Raw genomic sequence first — 22,663 nt, forward strand, 5'->3', positions numbered from 1 at the left:
GAATGCATGCATATGTAATTTAAAGAACCACAGTGCTTATTATGCTGCATTCACAATACAACGGAATGCTCAAAGAGGCGAGTGTTTCCAACCCTTTGCTTAGACGACACGGTGAAGGCACATGCCCGTCGCTTTGCGTTCTGCATGTTCTCGCCTCCATGACAGGCCCGCACGCCTTTTTTCGTTTTCGAAGATAACTGCCAGATGACACTCGTGTCTAACATGCCTCGATGCGCTCATTCGCCTTCGCTGCACGGATTTAGACTCTCTAACGCAACGCCTCCAGAATAGAATTCACCAATTTCTCACGAAAAATATCAAATAAACGGTTTGTTCACTCTCTCCAGACTCAAAACTATCGTCTTCCGACGACATTTGCAGTGAAACATGCAGATACGGGGCCGTTTTTTTCTTCTTTTTGGTCGCAGTCTGTGTAATGGGTAGCACGCTTTCAACCACTCGCAATCATGTGGGTGAAATCTTTTAGAACCTTCCCACTACGTGGCCTTAAGGGCAAAGGCGCAGTACTGTAGGTGGCTATTGTAGTGGATGACCCGCTTTAAACACGAATCCATGAAAATAACATGTTCTGACGCCCTTTGGCAATTCCGCCCACTTCATTATTTATACTTGTAGTGTGACGTACGTATACAGGATGCTTTACAAATGCATTTCACACGCCAGCCTAACGCTCAATAAATCAACTCTTGAACTTCTTCCTTTAGTAACAGTACGAAAAGTCTCCCGATTTTTCTTATTCCGCAAATTATATCACAACGTCTCCCACATGTACGGAACACTGTTACTTCCACCCACTTATTGTGGGTGGTCTAGTGGCTAAGGTACTCGGCTGCTGACCCACAGGTCGCGGGATCGAATCCCGGCTGCGGCGGCTGCATTTCCTATGGAGCCGGAAATGGTGTGGGCCCGTGTGCTCAGATTTGGGTGCACGTCAAAGAACCCCAGGAGGTCAAAATTTCCTGAGCGCTCCACTACGGTGTCTCTCATAATTATATGGTGGTGGTTTTGGGACGTTAAACCCAACAAATGAATCGATCGCACCCGCTCGAACTTCTCGCCGCTTGTTCAACTTCAACAGCGTTCAACGCCTTCACGGTTCGACCCTTCCATTCAATAAATCCTTTCTGCCGGCAGCCATCAAAGACTGACATTGCCTTCCAGAAGCCATCGTCCTTGAGAAAAACTCAGAAAAATTTAAGCAATATATAGGCACGCTTTCTGCATGGATAGCTTAAGCTACGCATTTTTATAATTGCATGCATTTTTATGCGTTTTTATAACTTCTACAATTGTTTATAATTGCATGTTTCAATTGTTTGCAATTCCTCTAGGTAATAGCTTTGTAATAGAAATATGCATCAAATTTTTGGTTCCTCGCATTCTTGTGTCTACACATTTTTTTCAGTGATCATTAGTACTCATGTGCTCTGAATTTGCTGTATCGCTGAAGGGTGTTGTGTGTAGAGTTTGTCGAATCATACGTCCCACGAACTCTGTAAATCCCCTCCCCCTCCTTATTTGCTCAGGGCCCTTAAGGAATAATAAATGATGAAGGTGATGAAAGTAACTCTCACGTAAATCTTGAAAGTTACTTTCTCTGCATTTCCAAGCTAATGACGTTATTTTCACTGTATTCACAAGCAGGTGCGTGGCTGTATGGCAGAGTATCAGTGTGCCACGCAAATGACCCGGTTGGACTTTGATCTCTACTCTGACCTAGGATGCTATCATTTATTGTATTCACATCGTTCTCAATTTTAAATACGAAGCATATAAAAGTCGACAACGTTGCAAATAACATAAATTGCGTGTCGAACACAAGCGACGGACCCTGACATAATAATCATGACATGCATATCATGTAGCATCACTACATGCCACGCTCATCATGCGCTGGCGGATCTTTTGCTAGCGTCACATATACCAAATTTAGTATAACAGTACGTGAATGGATGACAAAGGTATGATACTGGTACAAACATGATAAACATGACATGCGTGTCATGTAACAACATGACTACATGCTACGCTCATGATGTGCTCACGGCCATTTTGATAGCTTCACACGTACCAAACTCGCTATTACATGACGCAAATGGACGACATAGGTAATGACACATACAAACATAATAATCACTACATGCGTGCCATGTAACAGCATTAGTACATGCCACACTGATGATGCGCTCGCGGCCGTTTCACTAGCTTCACATATGCCAAATTTGGTATTACGTGACACCAATAGATGACGAAAGTATGTGACTGGTGCAAATGTTATAATCATGAGATGCGTGTCATGTGTGCACATGGCTACATGTCACAGTCAAGGTGCCAATATATTTCGACATGACGCGGTGCGCGTGCTCACCGGCGTTCATTTCAACGCGTCACGACGGCGTTTCCACGCCAGGCCCCGGTCCTATGATATACTCGCAGGCGCACGCCGCGCTGCGTTACTTTGACGCATGCGCGTTTTAGCGCGTCCAGCGTCCCTCCGTCACGAAAAGAGGAAGACGCAGTGTTGTCTGGGTAACGCATCGGTGCGAAATGCAGCACGTCGCATTTCGCGCTGGTTGCCGTCGGGCTGCTCCGACGGACGCTGGCGGTGCATATGCGGAATATATGATGAAAAGATGCGAGATGGTGGTACTTGGAGTGTTGAATAGATGGACGAACGGACACACAGACAGATGCATGGACGGACTCACGGATGGCTGCACGAAAGGATGGACGCATGGATGGACGCAGGGGCATATGCAAGGACGAACGCAGGGACGGACGCACAGATGGACGTGCGGACGCACGAACAGACGCACGCACGGACGGGCGAATGGATGCTCGGACGGTCACACAGACGGACGCATGGACGGACGGATGCTTCACCCCACTCTACATCATTCACTCCGTGGATATGCTGCCATTTTTTTTCGGTCACGGATAAGATTATTCTTTTTTGCTCACCACCAACAACGCCAACGCTGGGGCCAGATGTTCTGCAAAGTAAGCTCTTTAAGCGCGCGCATTGGAAAGCCCTAGCGTTAGAAAATCCGTGCGCTCTTTCCGTTTTCATCTCGGACGCCGAGGAAGGGCATTGCAAGTGGTAGGTAGACAAGCACGTGAACGCGGTCGCAGTATAGGCTTTTGCACAACTGCAACGTCACAACTAAATTTTCCGTAGCTTTTCAAGGGGCATCCGTCTGCACGTCAAGGCAATGGAGGAATAGACAGCGAAAGCCGTCACCTTATAAAGTTAACCTTGGGTTTCATGTTTAGAGGACACTGTTTCGAAAGCCGAAGTGTTTGGGAAGTTACTAGAAGGCACAATACAATTAATATATTTTGGCAGCAATGACTCCAATCTAGTGCATCAAAATCACTAACAACATAGACAGAAGTGTTCCGAACTGCAACCTTTTGTGAGACTGTCCCAGCAGCGACTAGTACATGCGTTACTTCTTTGATGTTGACACTTCCCATTTCAATCTTATAATTTACAACCATTTTCAGGTTTAATTATGTTTTTTCGTATCCTTGTCTTGCCCTCTAGCCTTGTGTTTGACGTTGCCTGAGATAGAACTAAAAGAGTAGCCTTTTTATCAGTGTGTGTTGCTCGTGAAGGATGTCCATGCATAGGCCTTAAGCATACATTCTGTTCTTACGAGTAAAAAACACAAAAACCAAAAACACGGCTTGTGCAAACGCCGTATTGCTGTACGGGCCTTCGCCTTGCCATGTTTATTTAGCTCTCCAAACAACGTTGACCTCATACTGAAAAAAAAAAAATCTCTGACGAGCGACGACTTGCGCCATCTGATCCGATTAAAAATTTTGAGCAGGAGACTAGATGCCGAAAATCAGATAATAAAAGGTCAACATGCCCAGTGCATCGTTACACGAAACGTAAAAAAAACACCTTACGCTTTTTTCGAGACGACGACGCAACATGTGCACCCTAAAATCTAGTTTGAGTAATTTGGGTGCACGTTAAAATAACGCAGTGTGTCAAACTTTCCGGAGCCCTCCATTACGGCGCCTTTCATAATCATATGGTGGTTTTGGGACGTTAAACCCCACACACTATAATTAGAGGTCGGTTTGAGTGTGGAATGCTTTCGTATTTAGATTTAGAGAAGCAAGACGCATCATTTCGGAGGCTTGCAAAGGCACTGAATAGAAAAAAGACCTAATTTTCGGAGATATGGATGGAAGGATATAAAATCCTTCTTGTACTCCGCTTGCAGTCAGTCATGCTCTGAGCTTTGATGTCACCACAACACAATTTCTGTTTACCCGAATGTCATCTGGCTAATAAGCTAAGACAGCCAAATTATTAACAATAAGATTTCAGCTAAATTATATATTTTGTCTGTGTTAGAAAAGCGACTAGGAACGACAATAACAAAGACATTGTTTTTCGAGATGAAGCAAGTGAGACGGATAATGCCATAAAATATGTTGAGTAGGTAAGACTGTCGGAAACAAATGGTTTTCGGAAAGGTATAACTTTTCCTTTGTTTACATTGTTGTGAATAAAAACAATAATTGAAGGGCAAGTATGAGCGGAGTATTATATAAACAGGGTGAATAATAAGGATTTTTTTCTCCTCAGGGAGAAGTGCGTTGATTATATTAGTACTAATTCTCGGCGAGTATATTTGCCTTGTAACATATGAACAATTTTTCTTCATTTGCACTACATTTACGTGAAGTAAGGATCTAGCAAGAATACACCTATGAAATGAGCTGACACATAGCTACTAAAATCAAACCTACATTTTTTGGGGGGACAAGATAATTTTCTGTATCACACGATGTCATTACTGGTGCTAATTGAAAGTAGTTGTATTCGAAAATTCTTCACCATCATTTATAAATATGCAACTGTCGTAACATGTATGAGAATTAAAGCTGGAACTGTTTGAGCAAATTACAGCTATGTTGCCCTGTACAGTACGTTCTAGCGACTAAACGCTGTGTCTTGGAAAACTATTTCCGAGACGGACAACGCGCCTTCGCATACTGTTGAATAAGTCGTCCAATCAGCAATTATATGTTTTGTCAGTAAGCTTAGTGCATGCACCACTCACTGCTTGCGAATGATAGCCACCACGAAGAAATTCGGGGGCGTTCCTTTCTTATGATGTTTCCAAGAAGAAAGAGCCCAGTATCATAAGAATTTATTTCTGGGAACACAGAATACGGTCATCAAGCTTAAGCTCCGTAAATTATCCACGTAAGTTCGGAGCAGTCCACATGTTTGCTGTGGAACTTTGCAAGCCATTTCTTCTTAAATTAGAGCACAGACAGGTGTTTTAGGATGCGTACACGACTACGCGCAGGTGTTTTTCGCTTTGCACTTCACTGGGCTGGTCTCCACGAGTGCTTAATAATGCACGGCTTACGATACGCTCAACCTTAGGGAAACAACCTTACCTTTATATGAAGTTTCTTGTATTCTCATACACAGATGTGTGTGTTTCTTTATTATCAAATGCGTGAACGTAATTGTGGGCCTTAAGCAATACGTCATGCTCAGGCACTTGTGTTTCGTCCCCTACTATTATGCTTTTTCACAGAAACGTGTTTGCCTCTGAAACTGAAAGCGCATGCATTCAGTAGAAATATGAAGCGCGCAACGCAACTTGCTTGTCATTTAAAGGGACCCTGCACTACTTTTTGAGCACGGTCAGAAAACACTTCCGTTCGTAGTCGAGAGGCCACCAATAACAAGCGATCCACAGATTAAGCGCAGCACGTGACCTGTGTTTTACAAATAGTTCTCAAAGGAAGCGAAAAAAATAATCACTCTCTCCGTTTTTACAAATGTTGCCGTATACTGGAAGTCACTGCTATTGGCTGTTTTCCGCGTCGTAAACTGCATACTGTAGCCACCGCCGGGTGGTGCCACGGGCCCGCGCACGCGTTTGCCACCACATTGAAATGTGAGCCGAGCTTTTAAAGGAAAGAAGGAAAATAAATTGATAAAGCTCATCACCCACGCTGTCGAAGAGACGCATATTCTTTTCCTGCTTGAAATCACCTCGCTGGAAAGATGTGAAGGCTCTGGCTAGTACGAAAGGAAGGACAAAGTGCCCCATGCAAACATGTGACAGATACTTGTATTTCTACAAGTGCGCGACAAATTTTAAATTCGTTTTGCACCATGTGATTTGCGAATCGGCATGCGCTCATAGTCAGACTGTAGCATTGCAACTCAGATATGTGTCGCAGACACCCTTAATGTTACGTGCTGTGCTACGCATTATTTGTCTCTTATTTTTGCCCTTGCTCATTATTCCCTTTCGTCCTTCCTACAGAGGAAGTTAAATGACGTACAGCTGGGCAAAACTTTGGCTATCTAGCGCAGCGGCCACTTTTGTGTATGTCAGCGTCGTATGATGCATTAAGGTCCCAAAAATGTGTTTTGTGCGCATATGGCTTAGGGGCACGAGCATGTCCGCGCCATTTTCAGAACCCTATTCAGTCAAATAGAAAATATACATAGAAAAAAGCTGCCGCTATTGCGCGAAAATTTACCCTTCTACCGACTGAACGTGGTTTTAGAGCGGGCCCGAGCGGTGGGCAAAAGTCGGCACGTTTAGCTTAACTGGACCGGCGTCGACAAACCAATTGGCAGCCGGAAAACTCCAGGAATAGTGAGATATGTGTTATGACAGAGTACTCAGACGCCGCTTATGGTGACTCACCATTATCATGGACAGAAGAAGGTTTAGAACATGACGAGAACGTGTTTTTTTAACATATAATTCAGAGTAGCGAGATGTTTTAACTCATTTATATATTTAAACACTTGAAATATAAATCATTGGTGACATCAAAAAGAAGAAAGACAAGAGTACATGACCTACATTTTTGTTGATAGAACTTCTCACGTTTAAAACCGCGATTATTTTGTCTTGCGTTTTTTTCTTACATAGACTGGTCCCACAAACTCAATTTTGGCTAGAGATCCTCTGTAAAAAAAGCTGCATATTTTACCGAGGTCCCGGAAGTAACGCGCTCTGCACATCGCTTAGCCCCTTCTTTCACAGCTTTCTCGATATATTTTTTATGTTTAGTACTTGCTTTTTGGCATAAATCAGGATTTTATGCCAGGCAGAGAGCGAAAGCGCGTCAAAGCGTAAGTAAGAATCCCCACTATACAATTTTTTTAGTCCTTCCTATCAAAGTGTCTGCGTATACTGGATAAATACTGGACTCGTAGGCGCGATAACGTGTGCTTGAGTTCACACGTGCGTAGTATAAAAAGCCAGCATCACTAAAATTCCTTCAAACGCTATTTGTTACATTTGTTTGTTTTTGATGTCCCTGCTAAAACGAAGAAAAGTGTATATACATAGTGTTGGTCCAAGCGGCGAACAAAATTTATGTTACGACCACAAAGGACATCAACATGTGCAGTATTCGGGGATGCTGAGAAAGAGGGACGACAGTAAAAGGGAACTGAAGGAAAGATACAAAAAAACGTACAAATGCTCATGTAAGATGTAAAAGTATTGGTCATGTGGATACGACGCGTGTACACGCATAAACTGTCTTGTAGGACCTGATTCCTCTGGAGCGAACTTAGCTTTGACATGTAGCTTATGCCAGCTACATGTTTCAGAATGATCGCAATAAGCTCCTCAGATAAAGTGAAAAGAAATGCTGTGGTATTGCTTTAAACGAAATCAGTACGTACAGAACGCACTATGATTTGATATTCTTGTCTTTTATATCCTATATTCAGTGATCTTTCAACAACAATAGGTGGCGCGTATATCAGCATTCTGGGTGAGTCCACCACGAAAAATTTGAGATGGACCTACGCTGTCTTGTTCGCGCAGCAAATTCACCGCACTTTTGCGAAATCATTTTGCTTTTTTTACTTGCGCTCTTATTAGAGGCAGTGTACGCGATTCTTCCAAATAAGGCCCCAGTGAACTATGTTTACCTTCACAATTCAGAAATTTATGGCTGGAGCGTGCTTGAGAAAATAAGGAGCAACGATCAGGAGTGCGGCAAATGGATCACTACATTAACGCGGAGTTTTTCTTTCGATGTGCAGGTAATACTTTATGATGTCTTATTTCTTCTTTTTTCAACTTTGGAATTCGTTTAAATTGTAGCAAAATGAAGTTTTGTCTTCATACTAACAAATGGCGAGCATTTTTTCACCTTTTGAAGACCGCAAGTTATTTACTTGAACGTCCATACACCAAGCTGTGCCGTGGTGCTGTTGAAAAACATGCTTCAATGGATTTTCGCAATTTCATAGATCAACTTTGAACACGTTTCGCGACAGAAACAGCTGCTTGAGAGGATCTCTTCTCACATATTTTGCGAAAAGCTTTTCTGAACAGAACCTTTAGGGATTATATTTTCTTGTAAGCCTTCTTTTTGATGTAGAAAAAAAGAAGCGCTGCAATACCTGTTGAGGTTCGCAGAAAAAAAAAACTGCACATGGGAACGTTTGAAAAAGAGCTGATGCAAGGAAATGTGGCTGCATGAGTTATAACAGTATTTTTATACCTTTTTTGCTAGAGTACACATTATCTTTCGAAAGAAGAAAACACAAAATCACAGCATATCCGCAGTGTAAATGATGATGAGAGCGGTGAATAGTCCGCCCATCTGTTTGTGTCCATTCATCCGTGCGTCGAGACAGATTGATGGTGGGACCGAGACACACACGCACAGACGAATGGACTGAAGCACGGAAGCATGGACGGACGTACTAACAGAAGCACAGACGCACAGACAGACATACAGACAATGGACGCATGGACGGACAGAAACACGGACGCACGCATGGACGGACACGCGAAATTTGCTGGATTCCGTGCCGACCAGTTGTGCCCTCGCGATCTCCGACGTCAGGGTAGCTCTGGCCGACTGGGCTCGCCCTACGTCATCTCCTGACGCCGACGACCTTCGACGACAATGTAGCTCTGACCGACTGGACTTGCTCTACGCCATCTACTGACGCCGACAAGCTCTCTCAAGTGGTGCCCTGTCCTCGGACTCCTGTGACCGTGTTTCCATCTTTCCTATATCTCCCATCCCCTCGATATGTCGTCGCGCTCACGCCTCTTCCTCTCTCTACACCTTTATTCCTACCCTTTTAATCCCTCTTCACCCCCATCCCTTGTGAGGTTTTGTTGAGGTGTCGCTTGCTGAAGCAGGCAGTTACGGGGCTCACTTTTCTTTTCCTTTCCCTCTTAAAACCCCTTTAAATAAATATATATATATATATAGCATATATATATATATATATATATATATATATATATATATATATATATATATATATATATATATATATATATATATATATATATATATATATATATATGCTGTGAAAACAAGGAATGCTATCATGTTAAATTATTCCCAAAGACGTATACACACAACGCCATCTATTGAGCAAGTAACAATCTAGAGGTGAGCACATGCTACATACGGAGGAGGGTACCACGCACATCGCCAAAGGAGCTTCGGCCCTAAACAAATATGGGGCTGTGGAATATTGTCCACCTCCTCAAAGTTCCCCAAAGTGCACCCAAGCCATGGTAGATAAGTCTATGTTTATCGCTCGGTATATATCTGACATGTTGGATTAAACGACGTTGATGTATGACCGAAAGCAGCTACAGTTTGTACCGCCTAAGATTTCTGTGAGTAAATTGGTCTGTACTTGTCACCAAACGCCAGTGAAGAACTTCGTAGAATTCACTGGTTGTGAAAACCACGCAATGTATTTTGAAGTACAAATTATCATACCTAATTTTATTACCATAAGGAACACGCTTTCGACTAAGCGGTGTAATTCGACAAGCACGCACGAATACACTGCATATTATCTCCTTGCGCTACCTCTCTCAGTTAATCTCTCTATTAATATTCTCTAGTCAGTGAAGTGTAGCACCAGACGCTTTTGCGGCTATCCTCCTTGCCTGGAACGTTTATGTTTCCTTATAGAACGAGACAAGCTTTTCTCTTGATGTGCTGCTCTTTGCGCCGATGACTTGTGATGAATAAACATCTTGGCCTATCAAGTCACTGCTTTGAATAGTATGAGCTCCAAGCTGGTTTCTTCTTGAAGACCGCTGCACACTAATCTTTCAATACAGGCTAGAGACAAAGCATGATTGGATGCTGTCTTTCTTCTGCACGAATACACTGCATATTTTCTCCTCGCCCTACCTCTCTCAGTTTATTTCTCTATTGATATTCTTTACTCAGTGTAGTGTAGCACCAGAGGCTTTTGCGGCTATCCTCCTTGCCTGGAACGTTCTGTCCACGTTCCAGGCAAGGAGGCAAGGAGGACTCTGTCGACCACGTTCGAAACGAACGTGGTCGACAGAACAGAGGTAAATAAGTCTCAGCCAGGTATATCCTAATAATGCTTAATTTTATCAACTCAGCAAGTATACTTTTATTATTTAACCAAAAGGTTTCTGAACTGGCAGTAGTATTTTCTTGATTGATATGTGGGGTTTGACGTGCCAAAACCACCATATTGCCACAATGTGATTATGACAATATGACTATGAGAGACGCTGTAGTGAAGGGCTCGGGAAATTTAGACCACCTGGGGTTTTTTAACGTGCACCCAAATCGGAGCACACGGGCCTACAGCATTACCGCCTCCATCGGAAATACAGCTGCCACAGCCAGGATTTGATCCCGCGACCAGCTAGACAGTACCCGAGTACCTTAGCCACTAGATCCCCGTGGTGGGGCAATACTATTTTTTTGTATAAGATCAAGTGTTCCCAGCTTGCAATAAAGTACTTGATATTGTTTTGAAGGTTGATGAGATCTGTGTTAAGATCTGTTTAAAGTGGAAATGGCAGTATAGTCACTTGCGCCTTTTATTATAGATGCAACATAATTTGCATGGATAACATGACACAAAATAATATCGGTGTCAATAGAAAAGTCACAGCTTCACCGCAAAGGCGAAGCAATGAACGTGACAGCAAAAATTGTAAGGTCACGTGAAGATTGGCAAGCAGATTGAAACGTGTGCCTCGTTTCTCACGCACAAATGAAGCAAGAAACGTAACCATGTGCACAGGTACGGATAAACATGAATAACTTATGACAAATGGTACAGAATCTCCAAAACGTGCATAGCCGCTAGATGCATAGCTGTGTCCAAGAAACTTTCTCGGTGGATAACCCTCGTATTCACAAACACTCGTCGACTCGACTTTCACCCTTCACTTGAAAGAGTTGAGCAGTGCGCCACTACTCGACTGAAAATGAGCTGCGCTACTCAAGAATCAAAGCAGATTATTCTTGATATGCAGTGACTTGCCGTTCTTATAGATCGCGCTCCCGTCGGCTTTTTCAAGTGAAGGTGAAGCATTGAGTGAAAGGACGTTCTAGAATACGGTGGTATGTGTACTCGTGCGCATGCTGTCAAGTACAGTTTACGACTGCGGCAGGAATGATTGCACAAAATCAGTTTGACTAAAAAGGTGAAGCAATAAATGTGATGGTGACAAAGTGCAATGTTATAAAAAGTGAGGCTTGCACTCGACTCATTCAGATACCATCTCACGTAACTTCGAAACGCTGGTGTATGAGAGAACACGGCCGCTCCAGGTACACTCTTGGCACTGTTTTTTCGTGTTGAGAGCACAGCCCATAGAAGCTCCCGCCTGTGGTGGGGCACTAAGGCGCTCGCTGATCGTTGACGAGATAGCGCGGTAACCATAAACGCCCCGTCCTCCTTGTTCGCTCATAAGATAAGCGCATGGGCTGACGACCGCGGCCCGAAAGGCGATATTAGCTCCGCAAAGAGAGGAGGCTAGCGCATCCTTCGCCGTATGTCTACACATGCATATGCATGTACATGAATGACTGCAGTGGTGGCGCAGACGCCAAAAACAAGCCGATACTGTCCATAACTTGCTATCGCAATAAAAGTTTCTTTTCAAAGCATGAATTCCTAAACAAAAACTCTGTTTGCGTATTCCTTTTTTTTGCTGCATCTAAGTTAGCGCTGTTTTCTTTCCTTTATGTCGTATCAACGTGCCCAAGCCTTTAGCTAATATAAGAAGAGAAGCGACTATTGAAGAGAAGAGGTAGCTGCACAAACACCGCAGCGAAGTGAGTCCAAATGTAGCAGTACCAAATAGTTTTCCTTACGGAACAGTAGTGAGATATTAAAAAGGAAGGAATAAGCAAAACTTCACTAAATTCCGAGCACGTACGGTGCGCAAGTTTTCTGGTTAGTCAGCTGAGCCACAAACGATTGTTTTCAGTTGGCGGTGGTGCAACAGAAAGAGGTGGCATGACTAGACGTTAAGACGAGTTCAGCCACGTTCGCTACAGAAAAGTGCGCAAACACAAAAGGAGGAGGATTAGAGCATACACAGGTTCAGAGGATATAAGAAGCGAGTGATATGAAAAAAAAGAAGAAAGACATTAGCGGTGGTGCGGTCTTTAGACGGACCTAGATAATGCTATTCCTTTTTTTTCTTTTTTGGGGACGCTGACAAAAGAAAAGACAGAAAGAGAAAAAATACTTATATACAGCAAAATCAACCCGGTTGCGGAAGCGACTGAAAGGACGACTAGTCCCAAGGGCTGGACCATCTTCTTTTGTCGGCTATCATCAAGAGAAAAAAAAAGAGAGGTGGTCGGTGATTGTCGAGTGTCCACGTATGGCCGGTGACAGGCGTGGCGGAGACGAAACCGTACGGCTTTGGCAGCGCTCGTTGTTGTTCGGATCCGATTCACCGGTCTTCATGTTTTATGCAGCAGCGACGGGCAGAGAACAAGGTTGCCTATCTCGAGACGCGTAGCATGACTGCTCGGGGAGTGTGCAGTGCCCGTCACCATTTCTTGAACGAGTGGTGGGTGTAGAGACCGTTTCTTCTTGCGGACACGAGATCTTACTCTGGGCGTAGACAGTGTCGGTGGAGAGAAGAACATCTGACTACGATTTTCAGGAGTCGCGTTGTTCCACGCGGGATACTTTGCTGGAAGAGTTATTTCTTTTTCTTCCGGATTATCTTCCTTCTTCTTTTTATGTTTTAGAGAAACGTGTGACGAGAAAGACAACAGTGCTGAAGGGCGTCGTTGCCATCTTCTCTCGAACACGCCCATGCAGCGCACGAGAATGAGCCAGTGCGTGGATTGTGTGCCTTGATTACGCACTATATATTGTCTGAACGGAATAGTCCCTGTAGTGTCTTTGGAAAAAAGCGTTTCATGGCTGACGCAGACTTGCAGCTTGGGCTATGGGTTCGTACCTTGCCTAGCAATAAGATTCTTTCAGAGCCATGCGTGATATGCTGGCTTCTGTGTTTTTTCTGTAACTTAAAACCCCTAGTTCTTGTCAACATTGTAAGAACGATGGTTAGACCATATATAGGAAGGCAAAGTTTCGAAGAAAAAAAAAAGCGTCCGGGTACATTTAGTATACCCGATTCATGAGACGTCTTTATTTATGTCACTTAACACAGGTATTAGGCCCATGTATTTATTTAAGAAAAAAATAGTTTTTGTCCAATCACCCGCCCATTCGCTACAGATAGACATCGTTATAATGTACAGGAAAAAAGGAATTGTTGTAAAATTATAAGTGGACATGTTAGTAACACTAACTTAGGACACGTGCAATTGGTCCCACAATCTCTAAAGTAATTTATTTATTTCATACGTAATGTCTAGTGTTGTGTATCAACATTTCCACACAACTCAGGAGCAGTGCGTTGTGTGTCGCTGAACAACTCCTCGCGTCCCAGCCAGTACTTTTCCATACGTGACTGTCCAATTGATATTTCAAGTCATCCTGCTGACACGACCCATTCGTGCTTCGACTGTCGTATATTATGATGAATTAATTTTTTGAAAACATTTCTTATCGGTGCTCTCGTGGCGGTCTCCAAGGCGTGGTACATACAAAAAGTGGTATAGAAGGATGTGCATAAAGAAAGAATGCGAATAACTATGCAATGACACAAATAACGTGGCTTCTTCCTGACGCACGTCAAGGAATACCTTCTACGCGTCACGTGCGGCACTTATTCACATATTCACATACCAGTGTGGTGTATGTTCCACAAGTAGGAACGTTGCAGTATCTGGAGTTAGCGTCCCAAAACTAAGGTATGTATATGAGGAACGCCAGAGAGGAGAGCTCCGTAAATTTGGACCATCTGGTGTTCTTTTTGACCATCTGGTGACATCACACAGTACACAGGCCTCTACCAGTTCACCTCAATCGATAAGCGATCGCCGCGGCCGGGATTGTACCGCTGACTTTCGGGTCATCAGCCGAACGCTATATTCACTGCTCCGCCACGATGTACACTGGTAGAAAGTCCGCAGCCGTTATAACGTAGTAGCAGCGAGCCATACAACCGATTCAATGATCAGAACGTATGAGGCGTCTTTCATCTTGACGTTCTTTCGCTTTAAGCCGGTATCTTTGAAGTAAAAAAGAAGAAATTAAGATATTGGGCACTCTATTCCTTGAAGAAGAGAAATCATGAGAGATGAGATGGCATAAATCAAGATAAGAAGAAAAATACCTGGAGCACTTTCGAAGGCCTTTATTAGAGGCCAAGAACCAGAAGCACAGCTAATAACCGAGAATATGCTTTTTTTTTCTAGGATGGAGCATTCATTGTAGCAGATCGTGAGTGCTGTCATGGCATGGGCAACCGGAACGGCTTTTTCTTCTCGCATAGTAGTGTACCTGGTACTGTAAATTGTTAAACCCTTATGCTAAATACACTCTTCAAGTTCAATGGTCACCATGCATTCCGCCCATGCCACGAAGAATAGCACGGGTGAAAGCACAAGAACATCATTATTTTCTTGCGCGATATTCTATGCCGTGCATTTGAATCTTATCAGACCTTTTTTACGAGCTCATTCAAGCCCAAATGAAATGTTCCAATATATAAAAGCCAATTATTCCCTTTAGAAAACCGATGATTGTGGGCTATACTTGTCACAGCAATATATATTTTAGGTATTTAGGTTTAGGTATTTAGGTGACAGGAAGCGTCCGGTTAACCTCCCTGCCTTTCCTCGCATCTTTATCTCTCTCTCTCTCTAGGTGACAGGAACGTATTCACTAAAAAGTGCCAGGCTTGCGCGGAACAGCGAAAGCTATAGAAGAGCGGCCTTTCAGAGCCTTTCAAAACACGCTTTTGGATAACTTCTGCAAGCACACTTGCTTGGTACCCACTAGGGCTTTAATAATAAACTTTTAAGTAGCAGGCCGGCAATCGCTATGCTATTTTTTGTCATTCTTCTGAGAAGCATGGCATCCGCTAAACACTTGCAAGGGTTTTTGTGCCAATGATTCATGCAGTGGCTGACAACGACGTGGAACTGGCTGAAGTGGGTATTGACAACAGTTATTAGGGGAACAAGAACAAGCTTTTGTAATGTGTTGGAGCATTGAACGACCCACTTGTTACGCTATTCGCATTGTGCGATGACTGGTTGTTCTTTCTCTGTTTAAAAACGCTTTATAAGTCGTATGAACGCGATTGCTTTTGCGACATCAAGTATGCCTATAGCAAGTTCGCCAAAAAGTCCCAAGTCACAAGCGACGGTATGGCTCCATGATTGATAGACACGCCGTGCCACCACGGTCAACGAGATCCGTCTTCCGAGAAGCAGCTGCTCAAGTTCGCAGTATTCTTGAGACTATCGACCCCCTCTCCGGACTGGCTTCCCCATCTGGACGCTTGTGTGTGTTTGCCTGACTTCTGATGAAGTATGTTGTGCGTAGTTTGGTTCACTGGTGATAATTTCATGCAATAAAGAAAACCATTGGTCTGGCGCTGTTGTAGAATACTGGGCTGGCAACCAGTGGACGTGGGTTCGAGCCCCTTGTGCCATTGGTGCTAGGTTTTTTTATAAATTTCGCGCGATGTGGTTAGGGACATCGGTGGCACGGACAACTGCGCGTGACCCGAGTTGTGATCTCACAACAGCTTTCGCTGTAAAATTGTTGGAGCAGGTCCGAACGTATTGTCAGAAGCAAAAACGTGCGTTTTCCTCAGTTTCAATTGAAGTGCCTTTGGCCGAAAAAAAAAATGCACCATATGTTAACGCCATTGCTTGAACGGCATGACGCTATTTTTGCGGAAAATCTTGGCACATTCGCGTGGCTATGCTATAGAATACTCTAGTGCAACGCTGTAGAGCCGGGTTTCAGGTCTCATCTGATCTTGACTTTTCTTTCTTTTTTCATTAATTTTGTTTTATATTTCACGGGATAGCGGTTACAGACACCGGTAGCGGCCGCACAACTACGGCCATAATGGGCTGTTGCTATCTCTAAATCACATAGAAACTTCAAGTGAGGACAATGACAAGTGAGCTGAAACGAACGTTATATATATAACGTTCGTTATATATATATATAACGTTCGAGGAGTCATACATATATATGTCTGAATCCTCAATCCATATATAGTCAAGCGCGAGTACGCCTTCGTCCGGTACTTATGATATGCGCATCGCCACCGCCGGGTGTGCGATTCGGTGCGTTCAAACTGACGCCTCTCTTTTAAGGCACGTTCCGAAGTTAGGTCGGTAGATGTGCAGTCCTGTGGACGCTTGCGTTTTTGCGGCATGGCTGGCGAGCGCGCCATATGCACGCATCGCCCAATTTACACGGAGACGTCAAACCACCTCGTGACGCTTAACTCAAAGCGAAAAAATCCGGCAAAAGGTGCTACTGCCCGTGTGCCTCGTATGAAATTGATTTTCACAATGAGTGCAATCTGCCAGATTTTTCCCGCTCATTCTTTTTCTTACTTCAGAACACCCCAAAATCATAGCTATAAGAGAAAATGCGTGGCAAACAGATACAATGTTTTATGCACGGTGGATATCAATTGAATTGGCCAATAGATGCTTTGAAGAGGACAAATACTTCGAGCTTTGAATGGCCTGCAATATAACAGGCACAATGAAAATTGCACTTTGTCACTGACAATTATCGGATCAGTGATCCTTTTGTACCATTGAGCGAGTATCATTCCACTCCCCGCGGCACTTCCTCGTTGCAGACTATATAGCATTAATGGCCAGTTTTTGTCGTTCTAAAACATAGGAATTAGAGCCCTCTTTGTCATGGTGTTTCTAATATGCAATTAAGAGTGCCTCGTTTTTTTTTGTACATCCCAGAAAGGAACTGACTGAGAGTCCACCTACTCGAGATTTCTAATAGCGCAGTGTGAACCACTTCAACTTACATAGCCGTCATATATAGACCCATAATTAACGGCATCGAAAGAGGATCCGACTGAATCGAGCTTTTAATCTTCGATAATAACCGTGATTTCACCCCGGGACTTCCACACGTAGTCGCGTCATTGAAGTGAGCGTCAACCTCGACAACGGTTCTGTCGTCAAAGCAGTCGTCTTTGAATGGCTCGTGTGAGTGCTGAAAAGTTAGCGTTAGCAGTGGAGTGACCTGTCGCTGACTATTCTTATAGAACATATAATCTAGCTGACCAGAATGTATTTTACGAGCCTAACGTGATAAGTATGATAAACTGTTTCGTGGCAGGAAAACACTCTTCTTTAGCTTCGATAGGTTCGTGTTCACGTTGTGCAAGTGTTTTGCCGTAAATCAAAGGGCCTATGCTACAGGCTCAGTAGTTGTCAACAAAAAAAAATGACGTAGGTTGCAATAAGTTGTGTGAGACATGAAACGCAATCTTGCTGCTAATGCTAAAGATACGATAGCTTCCCTCCGAGATGTCCATCACCAGCGGTAAGTGGTAGATATATATAGCTTGCCGTTTGTGCGCTGAAGGACGTGCTTCTCCGTAGCTCAGTGGTTAACGCCTCGCATTCACGAAGGCAACTCTCAAATTGTACCTCATTATTTATAGGTATTTACCAAAGGCTTTTGCTAGGTGTATATCTGGAATGTTTCTAGTTTTCTTCTATAGGATGTTGCTAGGCTTTTATATGGGGTATATTTTGTTGTTGCAAGATTGCTTCTCGCCGCAAAATGGTTTGAGTTGAAGCACGGATAATTACAAACATGACACAGATGTGGCAAGCTCCAGGACAGAAGCTGACATTGAAGCCCAGTGTTCTCGCAACCCATATCTCTACGCGAATTTTGTACTTCGCCACAAGGCTTGCACCGTTTCGGTGTGCTCTCGCAGGCGTCATTGAAGTTCCCGTTCCCTAGCATTCTCTGGTTGTGTACGTACCAATGATGCACTCTGTAGAGATCCTTGATTGATCAAAGCTAAAATGTGACGCCACGATGTTTATGACTGAGTTCATCCTGATGGTTCATTAAGGTTGTTCCAAATTATTCTTTAAGTCTGTCTATAAATCTTAATTGGTGTTGTCACTTTAATCTTTAGTACATCAGCGGGAAGGTACGGGATCAGCACAAATCCTTTGGCACGTACCCGTTCATGATGACGACCATTTTTCGCAGATTTGTTTACACCAAATTTTTTAGGGCTGTTTCAAACCGCTTCGCTCTTAGATAGTCATTTAGGTAAGTGTTTTTCAGGCTCCAGCATTTTCGCATATTTGCCTGAACTTTATGTAACTTTTTGTCTTTTTCTTCTTTCCCTGTGAATAATGCTTTATTTTTTTTTTGCCACTTCGTTATTTCTGTCTATGACGCGACAACCACACAAGAGCCGTCATAGCTGACGCAAATGTATATCACTAATAAATAACAAAGAAAAATGTCCTTCGTGCACAAAAGAGGGAGGAGATTAACCAGGCGCTACCTTTCGACACTCTTTTGAATGCTTCGCAAAGAAACTGCGTGGCCCCGTATACCTTAGTCAGATAAGGGGCTCCGGGCTGGTGACGGAGATATTCTCAACGACCGCGTTCGCTCTTTAAATCTAGTGCGATGAACTTTGTCCAAGTGGCGTAAACGCGATTAAACTGAAGCGCACAATGGCGGACGCTGTCGCCACCCGAGAGACTGGCACGTTATGCGCACATTTACAAAGCCGTGTTAGCTTGAGATAGCGCCAAGAATTGAGTCCCGTATTTCGTGAGCAAAATGACTTAATGGTATCTTCGCACACGCAGGTATTTTTCCTTCGCCCGCTTCTCACGGTCATTGTATTATTTTGTTGTTGCGGTTGTTATTTTGTTTGTTTTCCTTTAGAACGACTCTTATGGCCATGTCTTATACGCTTTACTTGTCATAATTTCGCGACGTGCATCAATTCAACGTGGTCCTTCAGGTAAACTGTCCATTCACGATGGGAAGAAAAGAACGCTTATTTTATGCAAAGAAAAAAGGCAGTTTGTATTGCAGAAAACATTGAAAAGGAATCACCACCTTCTATCTTTTACTACCATAAGAGCAGCTTCTCTCCAAATCAATAGCGAGCTTGCTGCATTCATGCACATCGAAATAGCTGATTCTGTGCCTAATTTTGTCATGCTACATGGCTTTAGGTGGAAAGATAAACATTGACAATATAAACAATATATTCCCCTTTCAAAGCAACCTATCATATTCATTTCAACCTATATACGTATTACTGATGCAGCCTTCGGTCCAGCACTTCGACGAACAACACCTATATTGTTACACCCCAGTTTTGTTAGGATGTTTATTTGATCCTTTTGTTTATAGATTTCATGCCATCGAATGGTAGCAGGCTTCTGTTAGTTGTTGTAGTGCTGTATCCTAGGTGTAGCACACTATATTGGAACTATAACATTATTTCAACCTCAAGTGCCAAATCAACCCTGGCAACGAAAACCTGGTTCTTCATTATCTAAATTGTGTGCTGGAAGCCATTTTATTAATTTTAGAAAAAAAAACGGTAGAGCGTGGTGTGGGCTGTAAGAAGATTAAAAAACGTTTTTTTTTTTAGTTTTAGCACAGAGTTGCATCTTTGTAGCTAACAGCGACAGAAGCAAGAACACCTTTATGAGATGAACAAAATGAAAAGAGAAGTGATTTTAAGAAGCAGGATCTCATTATTAATTAGTGTTCCTCATGGAAATTGCAGGGTCAAAAAGGAGTAAGTTTCTCTCAGTAACAGTAAACATACGTGAAAGCGAAGCGCCCCTCCCCTTACTGCACCCAGTTTTCTCTATAATTTTAGAATGAATCTCTAGTACGTTTGGCTAACTTTTTTCTACAGTTACATGTTGCTATATAATTTGCACTTATATATGTAGTGCGTGAATGTGCCCAAACGTCCAGAAAATAACGGTGCAAACAAGTCACCAGGACATACGACAAGAACAATGACGTGCCGGGGCCGTTGAATGGAGACCTCCGCATAACACAATCCGTGATGTTTGCCGAAAAAAGTGCTACGACCGGCTCTTGCACTATATTGAGACAAGTGCCATTGAAAAATACATAAAAAACAGACTCGCTTGGGAAAGCGCCTGTTTGCTTTTTTTTTTTCTCTCGAAGGTACGTGTGCTGCTTTCGGTGCACTTCAGCTTCAATTAGTGGTCGTGTAAGTGTCCGGATGCTCCCAGAAAGAGTAGAGATGTAGCCTTTCTCGAAACAAAAAAAGAAAGAAAAAGCGGTGCCGAATTTCTCCACAATTTTCGTCCTTTCCGACATTAGTAGAGGCGCTTCCATTGTGAAGTGTAATCAATGAGAACTGAACGACCAAATGATGGCACTGGAAAGTAAACAAACACAACAAGTCATGCGTTATTACCACACTTGCTGGGAATCTGACGAATAGATGAAAAAAAAAAATACAAACTGAAAGAAAGCTCGAAAAAAAAAAAAGGAAAAACCGCTTTGTAAGGAGCCGTCGCAGGTTGACAGCTTCTACAAATTTGCTGCATATGGTAATGCAGGATCGCTGCTGTTGCACTGTCAGTGATTGGCGAGTGCCAACGGCCACTTGTTAAGCTGAACAATGCTGGCCATCGGTGCATTTCCAGCGTGAACTGATTTTGTTCAAGAAGAGCATCGGCACAGGATCGTTTGATTTCGCTTATTCCGAGTAGCCCATGGTACGTGAAGACCTTCAGGATTGTGACCAAAAGTGGATAAAAAAAGAATCGCGAAATACGACGCGAAATGCGCTGCGATCATTGATTGGTTTGGTGGATTTGATGCCCCCATCTCGGTGACGTGTTTTTTCTGTAGGCGCCTTAGTGGATCGTTCTTGTGTTACTTTTGACCATATGAGATTTTTTTACGTGAACCAATGTATCTGTTGAAATCAAATTTCTCGCGTTTGAGCTCCAACAAAACGTGATCACGGCAGCCATGAATCGAAAAAGCGAGCTGGAGTAAGCGGCGTAGGCAGACTTTTTTTTTTTTGGAGGAGGAGGAGGAAGACATAATTTGATCTAGAGGAGGGGCGAGGCAGGCATATGGGATCGAGAGTTGTTTTGTGCTCTATATTTCATGGCGAAAAGTCTTTCGGGAGCCGAGGCCGGTGGCACGGGCCTAATGTGCTGCCCCCTAATTACACGCATCTGAATTAAGTTCACCATCAAAACATTGTGCTGTGAAAAGGAAGCGAGAAGAATTAGTTAAGTAAAGAACAACAATATAATGACAAGAACTGAAGGTGACGTAATTATAAGTAGTTAGTATTTATGTTAAGTGCCCCCGCCTCAACATCTAAATACGATCGAAAACGTTTCTTTACTGAATGAAATAATAAACAGGAAAGGCTACCTGTTTTCATGACAACCAACAAGCCAAGAAAAAAAGGCATGTGGTTTTGTTCCAGCTCGCCAAGTACATACCAGCAGGAAAGTAGTGATTGTAGTGTTTATTCTAATCTGCACAGTGTTCCAGCAGCTTTGAAGTATTTTGCGACAATGAGGAACGTGGCTGGTCGTCTACAAGATCATTATACGTGGATGATGATACGTTGTTTTGTGAACTTAGCATTTTGATAACACATGTAAAGCTAAAGGACGAGCAGAAATATATTATGCATATAAATCTCCTTCCCAAACCAAACGCATAAAGTCCTGCAGGGCTCTCCAGCTACTTGGAAAAACCTATTAAACAGTGATGAATAGGTACGCACTGTAGCGGTAGTTACGGGGGTTAGAGTTGAGCCTAATATTTTGTCACTGTAATGAGGAAGCGGTTAAATGCTTTTTTTTGCACGCCGAAAGCTGTTAAAAATTGAATAAAACAAAAAAACGTTGTTTTATTAGCGAGAGCTTTGTTTTTCACATGAATCAGCAGACAATAACGACCAGATAATGATGCGCAGACTGTCGCTTGTCGATGATGCCGAGGAAACCAAAGGGTCGGAAATACACGGAAAAGCCTATTTACAAAGCTCGAACAGTTAGGAAGACCCTTTTGGTAAATGGCGGCGTAAACGAACTAGCCACTCCCAGCTGTGAGCCCCCCTTCTACGCCATTTTCAAAACAGATACCGAAGAGAGAGGCTTCTTTTGATTTTTGTTGACGGGGAACGTAAGGCGCACAAGCAGCGTGGAACATTGAGAGCTATCGGAATGTGTGGCAACGGATATTGGATGACGGCATCGAGCTTCATTTCCGGGTAGCAAGAACCGGCCTTCCGGGGGTAAAGCTGATTGGCGTGAACGCCCGCAACATGGCACTGCATCCGTGTATTCCTGTAGATACTGCAAGTAGAATACGGTGGCGTTCAGTGGACTACGGTAGGCC

The 22,663-nt window shown here is 43.3% G+C and overlaps 1 protein-coding gene across 2 annotated transcripts in view; it reads left to right on the forward strand.

Moving 5' to 3' along the window:
• LOC119170289 (putative G-protein coupled receptor No18) overlaps nucleotides 1-22,663 on the forward strand; it is a 104,040-nt gene that overhangs the window by 75,788 nt on the left and 5,589 nt on the right. The window lies entirely within an intron of this gene.

Source organism: Rhipicephalus microplus, chromosome 2, assembly GCF_043290135.1.
Source record: "Rhipicephalus microplus isolate Deutch F79 chromosome 2, USDA_Rmic, whole genome shotgun sequence".
Classification (NCBI taxonomy): Eukaryota; Metazoa; Arthropoda; class Arachnida; order Ixodida; family Ixodidae; genus Rhipicephalus; species Rhipicephalus microplus.